The sequence below is a fragment of the Nuphar pumila genome, chromosome 2 (assembly GCF_984573655.1).
Source record: "Nuphar pumila chromosome 2, dmNupPumi1.hap1.1, whole genome shotgun sequence".
Taxonomy (NCBI): Eukaryota; Viridiplantae; Streptophyta; class Magnoliopsida; order Nymphaeales; family Nymphaeaceae; genus Nuphar; species Nuphar pumila.
Window position 1 is genome coordinate 119891993 of NC_143250.1, and position 9366 is coordinate 119901358.

Sequence of the window (9366 nt, forward strand, 5' to 3'; positions counted from 1 at the left end):
TTTGCTTGCCTTCTTATCAGTGTGGTTTTCCCGAGTCAGCTGTTTTTTAGATCAGGATTGCTTTCAAGGGAGAATGAGAAGTTGGATGAGGCACAGAATTCAGTAGCCTGACGTTTTACTGGATGGTGCAGAAGCTTTTTTGTCTTTTTAGTTTATACTTGCAAGAAGAATGCGAATTAAGCAACAGCACGAGACAGGTTATAATGCATGGTAAAATAAATTTCATCTGCATTTTGTTCTTGACGAAGGAAAAAATGGATGGGCAATGTGACAAACGATGGTGGTTGATATTCATGAGAGAACTAGCACATCTACTTGATTATTAACTGTAGAGCACCAAATGAACAATATTGTGGGCTCCATATACTCTGAAAAGAACCAGTTATTTTTTTTGCCACATATGTTTAGTTTAGTTGGGAAAAGCCAAGTTGATATTATAAGTCAATGGCAAATAAAATTTATTTCAATGATAATGGCATTAGCTCTCTCTCTCTCTCTCTCTCTCTCTCTCTCTCTCTCTCTCTCTCTCTGGTGTTTGGAAAAAAATATGAAACGTGATGCAAATTAATCAAATCATATTTGGATGACAATTATGATAATTTAGTTAGGTAAGACCAAGTCAGTTGCAAGTCACTTTCGCTCTCATTCATATTCACACAAACAGGCACGCGTCATCTTATCTTCTTAGTTGGCACCCCTACATTTTTTTTTCGCTAAGCCAAGCCAAAACCTGGTTCTCGTCGGCTGGCTGCGACCAGGATGGGTGTGAATCCAGCTGGCACTGGTGTAGATCTCCAAGATACAATTTCTGAGGTCCAACACCCCCCACCCCCCCCTGCTTTAGTCTTGAGCCGAAGGGCGCACACCCTGAATTAATTAGTGAATAGGGGAATGTTCTAGTGAGGCCCCAAGTTAGGTGCCATCAAAAAATTTGTCGTCAGATGATTTTTGCTTGATCTAAACCGATATATGTGTTTATCATAGTTTGCTTAGTAGTTAACATGAATTAAATTTGGTATTTTTCATGCACATTTGTGTTTTTATAAACCGGTGAAAAAATCAAGGGCTCATATTGTGCTAGAATTTGATGACAGATGACTGTAGCTTTTTTGGTAAATTGATTTGATGACAGAAGATTGTAGGTATTAATAAACATTATTTCAATGATAATAGAATGCTCTCTCTCTCTCTCTCTCGAAAAGCTTAATGCTAAGCCCTTCTTCGTCTCTCCCCTCTAACCCACAGGAAAGTTCTGGCCTTTGTACCCTCTCCGGCAACCTCTGTTCCCCGAGGCACAGTGGTTTCGGTACGGTCTCCCATCTTCGTTCCCCTGTTGTGATGGATTGGAGCCCAAGAAGCACAGTTCGCCTCTCTATCTCTCACTCGGAAAAAACTAGCCGTTGAGCCATCGTCGGCCATCTGAGGTTTCTTGGCTTCTCTCAACATTCCATCCCAAACTCCTGTTTCCATCGTCGGCCATCAGGCAGCCATACCGTCAGCGCCCATCTATAGCCTCTTTCGTCTGCCGTCGGCCCCCAGCGGCAGCCATCTGTGGCTATTGCTCTTCTGTCAACACTCTCAAACCCCAAACCCACATCCCCACCGGCTGTTTCTCCTTTTCTCTCAACACTCCCAAACCCCTATCTCCCTTTCGTCCGCCGTCGCCCCTCCAGCGACAGCCATCTGCGGCCACCACCGTCTACATCCTTCTATAGCCATCATCGACCACCGTCCATCTCTAGTCGTCGGACACTCCCAAACCACCATCTCCACCGTTGGCCCCCAGCGGTAGACATCTGCGACAGCCTTTGCTCATCGTGGCAGACCTCAGCCAACAGAGCCCCTCCCGATCTCTCTCTCTTTCTCTCTCTCTCTCTGCGTAACACTGGCCGTAGACGCAATTATTCCACCTCTGGTATCGAGCACCTCTCGATCTTCTCAGCGCAGTTTTTGCCCTACAGCGTTCCGCCTAGCACTCCCCAACCTCAACGGATTGTTGCTGAGATCAAAGATAGCCCCAACAGCCTTGGTGAACTCCCCGTTCCAGTGCTGGAGGAACAATATCGCGTCTCCAGCCTTTAGATTGGCCTTCCACCTTCCTTGCAAAGGTCTCGTTGACGAAGACGGTTAGTCTCTCTCTCTTTCTCTCTCTTTTTGTTGAGGATGAGAGACAAGTCATGGGGCACGATCGTTTTTGGAGTATCTCGTGTAGTCGTTCGGTTTCTCGCAACAGAGAGCCTCTCCGAGAGTTGGCGGATGGGATTAATGTTTGGGCCTTTGTTGTGTCGCTCCGAAAGTGGGGGGCTCCCGTTAGGGTCCCTTTCAGGTTGTCTTAGGGATTTTTCACATCCTTAGTTGGGTTCCTGGTCTGCGGCTTGCGTCGACGAGCGCTTGATTTAGCTGACGTTCGGGGGTTTGTTAAGTCCCTTCGCAGAGAAGCTCTTGAAGACAATGGGATTTAGGGGTCGCTAAGTGCTCTTTTTTTTTTTTTTGTGCTCTAACAAGGATGTATTAGAGGGGTGGAAGTTGGTTAGGCCGGCGTGGCAACCCTCTTGCTGTAACCTTAGGCGACGGGCCGATGTCGGTCGGGCAAAGCCAGGGGACTGGTGGTGTAATGTGTGTTTCAATCGCAATTTTCGTTCCAGAGTTTTTTGTCATAGGTGTGGCTCGAATAGTTCAAGAATTTGACGTATTGTTTGTCTCGCCGGTGAGTCTCGTATACTGAAACCTTCACCACAGGCCAGGTAACGAGTACCTACTCCTTGTAAACCTGGTGTATCTTTCTGTGATGTGGCGCAAGTGTGTGCTTTGGAGGCAGGCACCTCTCCATTTTCGGCGGTTAAGATCGGATCGCTCTGGGTACCGTTGAAGATATCTGATGCCGTATGTTCGTTCCGTAAGGCCGATCGTTCACCACAGTTCTTTCGCTCGTATCTTGAAGCAACCATCGAGAAGCGTCCTTATCAGTCGGCTAGCTGTCACATTCGCCCTAACGAGTTAATGAGTACGACTGTTCTTGGGATGGAGTGTGGGTCCACTTGCATGGAGAAATTTTTGGGCTCTGTTCGTACATTCAATGTACGTTCATCTGGTTTGCCTCTTCGATTATTGGGTCGCCAGCACGATCTTGCTTCCGAGAGGTGTGCTGCATTTATTGACCATGATGGATCCAGGGCTCGTTCTTTTTTTTATGATCGTGGATTCTTTTGTTCTACAGATTCTACCTGTCGTATCTTGACGAGATTCTTACCGCATAAAGGCATCCTGGTTTGCATGGGGTCTACCCCGACGTGTTTTTTTGGTTTTACCTGCGTGGTCTCGATTTCTCCTTGCATGTCGCAACAAACTCAATTTCTGTGTTCGACGGACTGCCTGCCCGATCAAGATGGGGGTTGTCTCGTGGAGGTTCTCGGAGCACCTGTTCAGGGGGTCTCAGAGGTCTCTTGCTCGCAACCTATGCATCCATAACCTTGCTTAGAGTTGTTACGTTCGGAGTGTGGGTCACAGGGGGTCGATGACAGGTTCGTCATTTGGGGTATGTCCTTCGCCTAGGCTGCGCGGGAATTAGGAGTGCAGATTTCACCCAGGCAGCTTTCTTCGATCTAGCAGCAGATTGTTCCTCGAGTACAATCGGCGGACATGGTTGCAAATAGCCTTCGTAGAGCGAAATCATTAGCACGTTCGCAAGCCCAGTTTCAAGAAGATGGATCAAGCTCAGTGCAATGCTCAGTTAGGCAAAGGCGCACTAGGGTGCTCCCTGATTTCTTATCATGAAGATGTGTATTTGGAATATTAGGGGCATGAATTGCTCTTGTAAGCGCTTGTTTTTAGCTAATTGGATTAGATATGAAAGTCCGGACATCGTTGCAATTTGTGAAACCAAAATGGAGGATATTTCGTTATCAGTGGCGTCTTACTTATGGAGAGGTGCAGCATATGCTTTTAAACCGGACGTTGGGTTTGCTGGGGGCATCTTGGTTCTTTGAAAAGCTTCTCTTAAGGCGACAATAGTGGATATTGGTCTCTATTCCATCTCTCTTTGTGCAAACTTGTTGTCGTCGCTACAAGATGTCGTCTTCACCTTCGTGTATGGTCCTGTTGTGTCGTCCTCGCGACCAACTTTCTGGACTGACTTAGACCGAGTTTTGGTTACCTTTGGAGCTCTTCAGTGCTTAGGAGGAGATTTCAATTGCCTATTGTCTACGCAGGATTCTAATCTATCGGTTCTTCTCAACTCCTCTATTAAGGGGTTTCAGGAGTTTGTTCAGCGGAACCAGCTATACTCGGTACCTCATGTGGGGGAGCAATTCTCGTGGTCAAATATGAGGTCTCGCCCTTGCTTGTGGATACTAGATCGTGTATTTCTCTCGCCAGATCTACTTCACGCAGTTTTGGATGTCACTGCTTGCCTGATGCCGCGGACCATGTCCGATCATGGACAACTAATTGTTTCTTGGGGCGCAGGCTTTAAAGCGTGTCGCAGGTTCTCCTTTGAGGAATGGTGGGTTCGTGTGCCAGACTTTCAGCAGCTGGTTGGTCAATCGTGGGCTCAACCAGTTTCAGGATCTTGGGTGGCCATCCGCATCCATGCAAAGCTTCTTCGTCTTCGGCATCGTATTAAGGAATGACTCAAAGTTAACAACATGAACAAGTTTAGGTTCATCGGTCAGTGGGAAGCTGAGCTCTCCTCTTTGGCCCAACGTCAGGTCAATCTTGTTGGTGTGCCGGAGGGTCAAGTGCTTCAATTGCAGGAGCGTATCGTTGTCCTCTCTGCCTTCGTTGCAGAATGGAGAGCCCGAGATGAGCTTAGATGGAAATTGAGGGCTAGAGTTGCATGGCTGGCAAATGGCAATAATAATACACGATTTTTTCATATGAACGCATCAAATAAGTATAAAAAGAACTAGTTCCTCTTGGTCGAGATCGATGGATGCCAGTTTGGTCAGCATAATTTCCTACCAGCTATTACTTCTTATTTCTCCAGGCTGTATTCGACTGACGTAGGCGTTGGGGGGGTCATCGGCGAAATGGGTTATAAGCGGTTGGCAACAAACCAATCTGTTCTTCTGCAGGCTAGATTCACCGAAGCTGAGATTTCTGATGCTATTAGCAGCCTCTCGGGATGGAAGGCCCCAGGCCTTGATGGTTTTCACGTAGACTTCTTCAAAGCTTTTTGGCCAATTATTAAAGCTGACATGCTCCAGTTGTTCGATGAATTCTATCGTAATGCCAGGTTGCCTAAACCATACCATGTGGCAATCATTTCTTTGATTCCTAAAAGGCAAGGGGTGTCAGACATGTCCAACTTCAGGCCGATTTCGGTGATGGGCGCTCTGTATCGCATTATATCTAAGGTGTTGGCTAACCGGTTGCGCGTTGTCATTGATCAACTTGTCTCTCCGCATCAGGGGGCTTTTATTCCAGGTCGAAGTGTGCAAAGGTCATTTATTTGTGCAACTGAGCTTCTTCACTCTTTACAGTTGACTGGAGCACCATACTTCTTGTTAAAATTGGATTTTCACAAGGCTTATGATAGTCTGGCATGGGATTTTCTGTTTGAATCTCTAACAAATATGGGGTTCGGCAACCGGTTTATTTCATGGGTTAAGGAGCTGGTCACGAAATCAGTGTCGTCGGTGTGCATCAACGGACTGAGAGGGAAAAATTTCAAGTTGGCTAGAGGCGTGCGACATGGTTGTCCCCTAGCCCCCATCCTCTTTAATATCGCGGCAGAGGGTTTACCTATTCTCATGAAAAGGGCAGAACAAACAGGCTTCTTGAATTCGTTGGGCATTCCTGGTTTTGTTGGTCACATAATTCAATATGCAGATGATACTATAATATTTGGTCATGTGAATGTTAATCAAATGACTAGGTTGTGCTTCATTATTAAAATATTCGTTGTAATTTCTGGCCTTCGCCTGAACGAGAGTAAGTGCGCTTTGGTCTTACTCAATGCTGACCCTCTTCTCCAATCGGCTGCTGCAAGGATCTTCAACTGCTCGATATCTGACCTTCCTGTTAATTTCTTGGGTCTATCATTGCACTCACTGTAGCCGTCGAGAACTTCGTCTTGGATGTCTACTATAGAGCGGGTGCAAGGGAGATTGCAGTCTTGGAAGGCCCGATATTTATCTTTTGCGGGACGATTGACGCTCATTCGCCATGTTTTGGCCAGATTACCAGATTTTCGTATGAGCATGTGCATTATACCGACGACCGTAGAACGAACGATTAACCGTTTGCTTTCGCACTTTCTTTGGTCTGGGAATGCGTCTCACAAAAAGTACCCGCTTGTTTCTTGGCAGCAGATAGTTCTCCCGAGGCAGCGAGGCGGCTTGGAGATTTCGGCTCTGAGAAAGAGGAGCATCGTTTTAGTCTTGAAGTGGGCATGGGTCGCTTCCACATCTTCGTCTTCTTGGGCTACGTTTGTTAGGAAAAAATATGGTAGTTTACCTGACTCCCTTCTTTCGACGCCCAGTTCAGTGTGTCATTCGTCGCTCTGGTTGGAGTGGCGAAAAACACTTCGCTCCTTCAGTGACAGGGATCTTAGGCCTGGCCATGGCCGCCCGTGGCTTCACTGGGCCATGGCGAGCGGAGATAGGTTCTCCATTAAGCAAGTTTACTATTCCTTGTTGCCATCTGGGATGAATTGGTTTTCCATTGATTGTGTATGGGGTAAGGGGCCCGCTCTAAGGGCAAAAGCGTTGGCGTGGTTAGTGGCTCTGGATCGTGTTCAAACCCAGATTAATGTCAGGAAACGGGGGCTTCAATTTCCAAGCATGTGTGTTCTTTGCGAGAAGGCAGTAGAAGACACGACTCACCTATTTTGGTTTTGCCCGGTAGTTTTAGACCTATTCTTTCAAACTTGGGGTGCACCGCCTGTTCAAACGCGTTCGAGTTCTGTTATTCGGGACCTCTTGTTTGGTCCCATGAGTTTACGAAACAAAAAAAAGGGAGATTATTGTGGCGGGTATGGTTCTTTTCAGCATGGTGGGTGATATGGACTGAAAGAAACGATATCTTTTTCAGGGGCATCAAATTCAATTTTGAAAGGCTACGTCAGCGGGTTATGTTTGATGTGTATTTGACTCTTAAATTACATAGTAGAGACTGGGGTTTGGATCTACTTGTACTCTGAACTGTGCACAGTCACCATCTAGATGGTGGCTGTCTTACTCTTATGTTCCTCTCTTATCCAATATTCGGTTGGATGTATTTTGGTAATGTTGAATGATAAATGCTCTCTCTCTCTCTCTCTCTCTCTCTCTCTCTCTCTCTCTCTCTGGTGTTGGACAAAAAATATGAAACGTGATGCAAATTAATCAAATCATATTTGGATGACAATTATGATAATTTAGTTAGGTAATACTAAGTTTTCACTCTCATCCATATTCACACAAACATGCACGCATCATCTTCTTAGTTGGCACCCCTACATTTTTTTTGGCTAAGCCAAGCCAAAACCTGGTTCTCATCGGTTGGCTGCAACCAGGATGGGTGTGCTGGCACTGGTAGATCTCCAAGATAAAATTTTTGAGGTCCAACACAACCACAACACCCCCTCCTCGGTGCTTTAGTCTTGTGCCAAAGGGCATAAACCCTGAATTAGTGAATAGGGGAATGTTCTAGTCAGGCCCAAGTTAGGTCCCATCTCACTAGCGTGATGCAATGATCACAAAATTTGAAGCATTGCTTCATAATGCCACCTGGGATTTTGAGCCTTTCAATTCTAATTCTCTTGAACGACGTAAAGTCTGCTTAGTTGTCAAAGGTAATGATAAAAAAAGGTATCAATTACTTCGAGATGTTCAGTCCCGTAGTCAAACCTACCACTATTCATACCCTCTTTGATGTTACTCGAAAATGAACTATCAAGCAACTAGATATTCAAAATATTTTTCTTCATGAAGGTGTTTATATAGAGCAATCACCAGGATTTCAAGATCTTCGGTTCACCTATCATGTATATAGGCTTAAAAAGGCTTTATATGGGCTTAAACAGACTCCTCGTGCATGGTACCAAAGATTGCTTACTCTGGGGTTTCATAATTCTCTAACTGATACTTCTTTATTAACATTGAAGGCCTCTTCTCTAGAAGTTTTTCTGTTGGTGTATGTTGATGATATTTTGATAACGGGCAACTACTCTGGGTTTATTAACTCTCTTATCTCTCAATTGAGTACTTAATTTGCAGTTGAAGACCACGGGAATATTCATTTTTTAGGCATTAAAGTAGTTTTCACTGCACAGGGACTGATGCTTTCCCAACGCAAATGCATTGTGGATCTTCTCACACAGGCGGACATGGCTACCGCCAAACCATGTTCCACTCCTTTATCTCTTGTCGTCTCTCTATCTACTCGGTCTGACTTCGCTTTTCATGATTCAACACTATACTATAGTATTGTTGGTGTCCTACAATACCTTATTCTCTCTCGGCCCCATTTGTCATTTGCAGTTAATAAAGTGTGTCAGTTCATGGATCGTCCTATGGTGGATCACTGGGCAGTTGTTAAGCGTATTATGTGTTATGTTAAAAGCACTATTGAATATGGTCTTCTCATTCCATCTCAAGACCTCTCACTTATGGTTATTCAAATGTTGATTGGGCGTACTGCCGTGATAATCGCAAATCCACTTGGGGATATGTTGTTTACCTTGGCTTCAATCTTCTATCATGGAGTTCTAAAAAGCAACCAACCACTGCTCGTTCAAGCGCCGAAGTGAAATATCATGCAGTTGCAAATGGGGCGGTTGAGCTAATGTGAATCCAATTCCTTCTAAAAGAACTTGATGTTTCATTATGCACCACTCCCACCATTTGGTGTGACAATGTCAGCGCCACCTACATGGCAGCTCACCCTGTCTTCCATCAACATAGCAAAGATGTTGAGATTGATGTTCACTTTCGAAGATCAAGTTCAAAAAAGGCAACTTCTTGTTCACCACATCCCATCATCCGATTAGATTGCTGACGTTCTCACCAAGCCCTTACCGATCAATCAATTTGATGCCTTGTGCTTCACACTCAACGTTTTGCAAGGACTGTTGAGTTTGCGGGAGGATGTTACCATAATTGAAAAGATCCGATCAGATCCACAAACTTGTGGATCTTATCCACACGTCCAAGCTGTTAGCCACACAACCGTTGTCAATTACTTACAGCTCTATGCAAAAATTGTGTAACACCTCCTTTTGATAGTGGAACCTCACATGTGTTGACGTAGAGTGTGAGAGAGAGAGATTTTCTACCATGGATGTAGATATGCTAACACCAAACCACATTAATTACTAAAGCAGATTATATGCCCCTGCCCCCCCCCGAAGATGCACTGTAGCAAATGTTCCATGTTTGGGGGTCC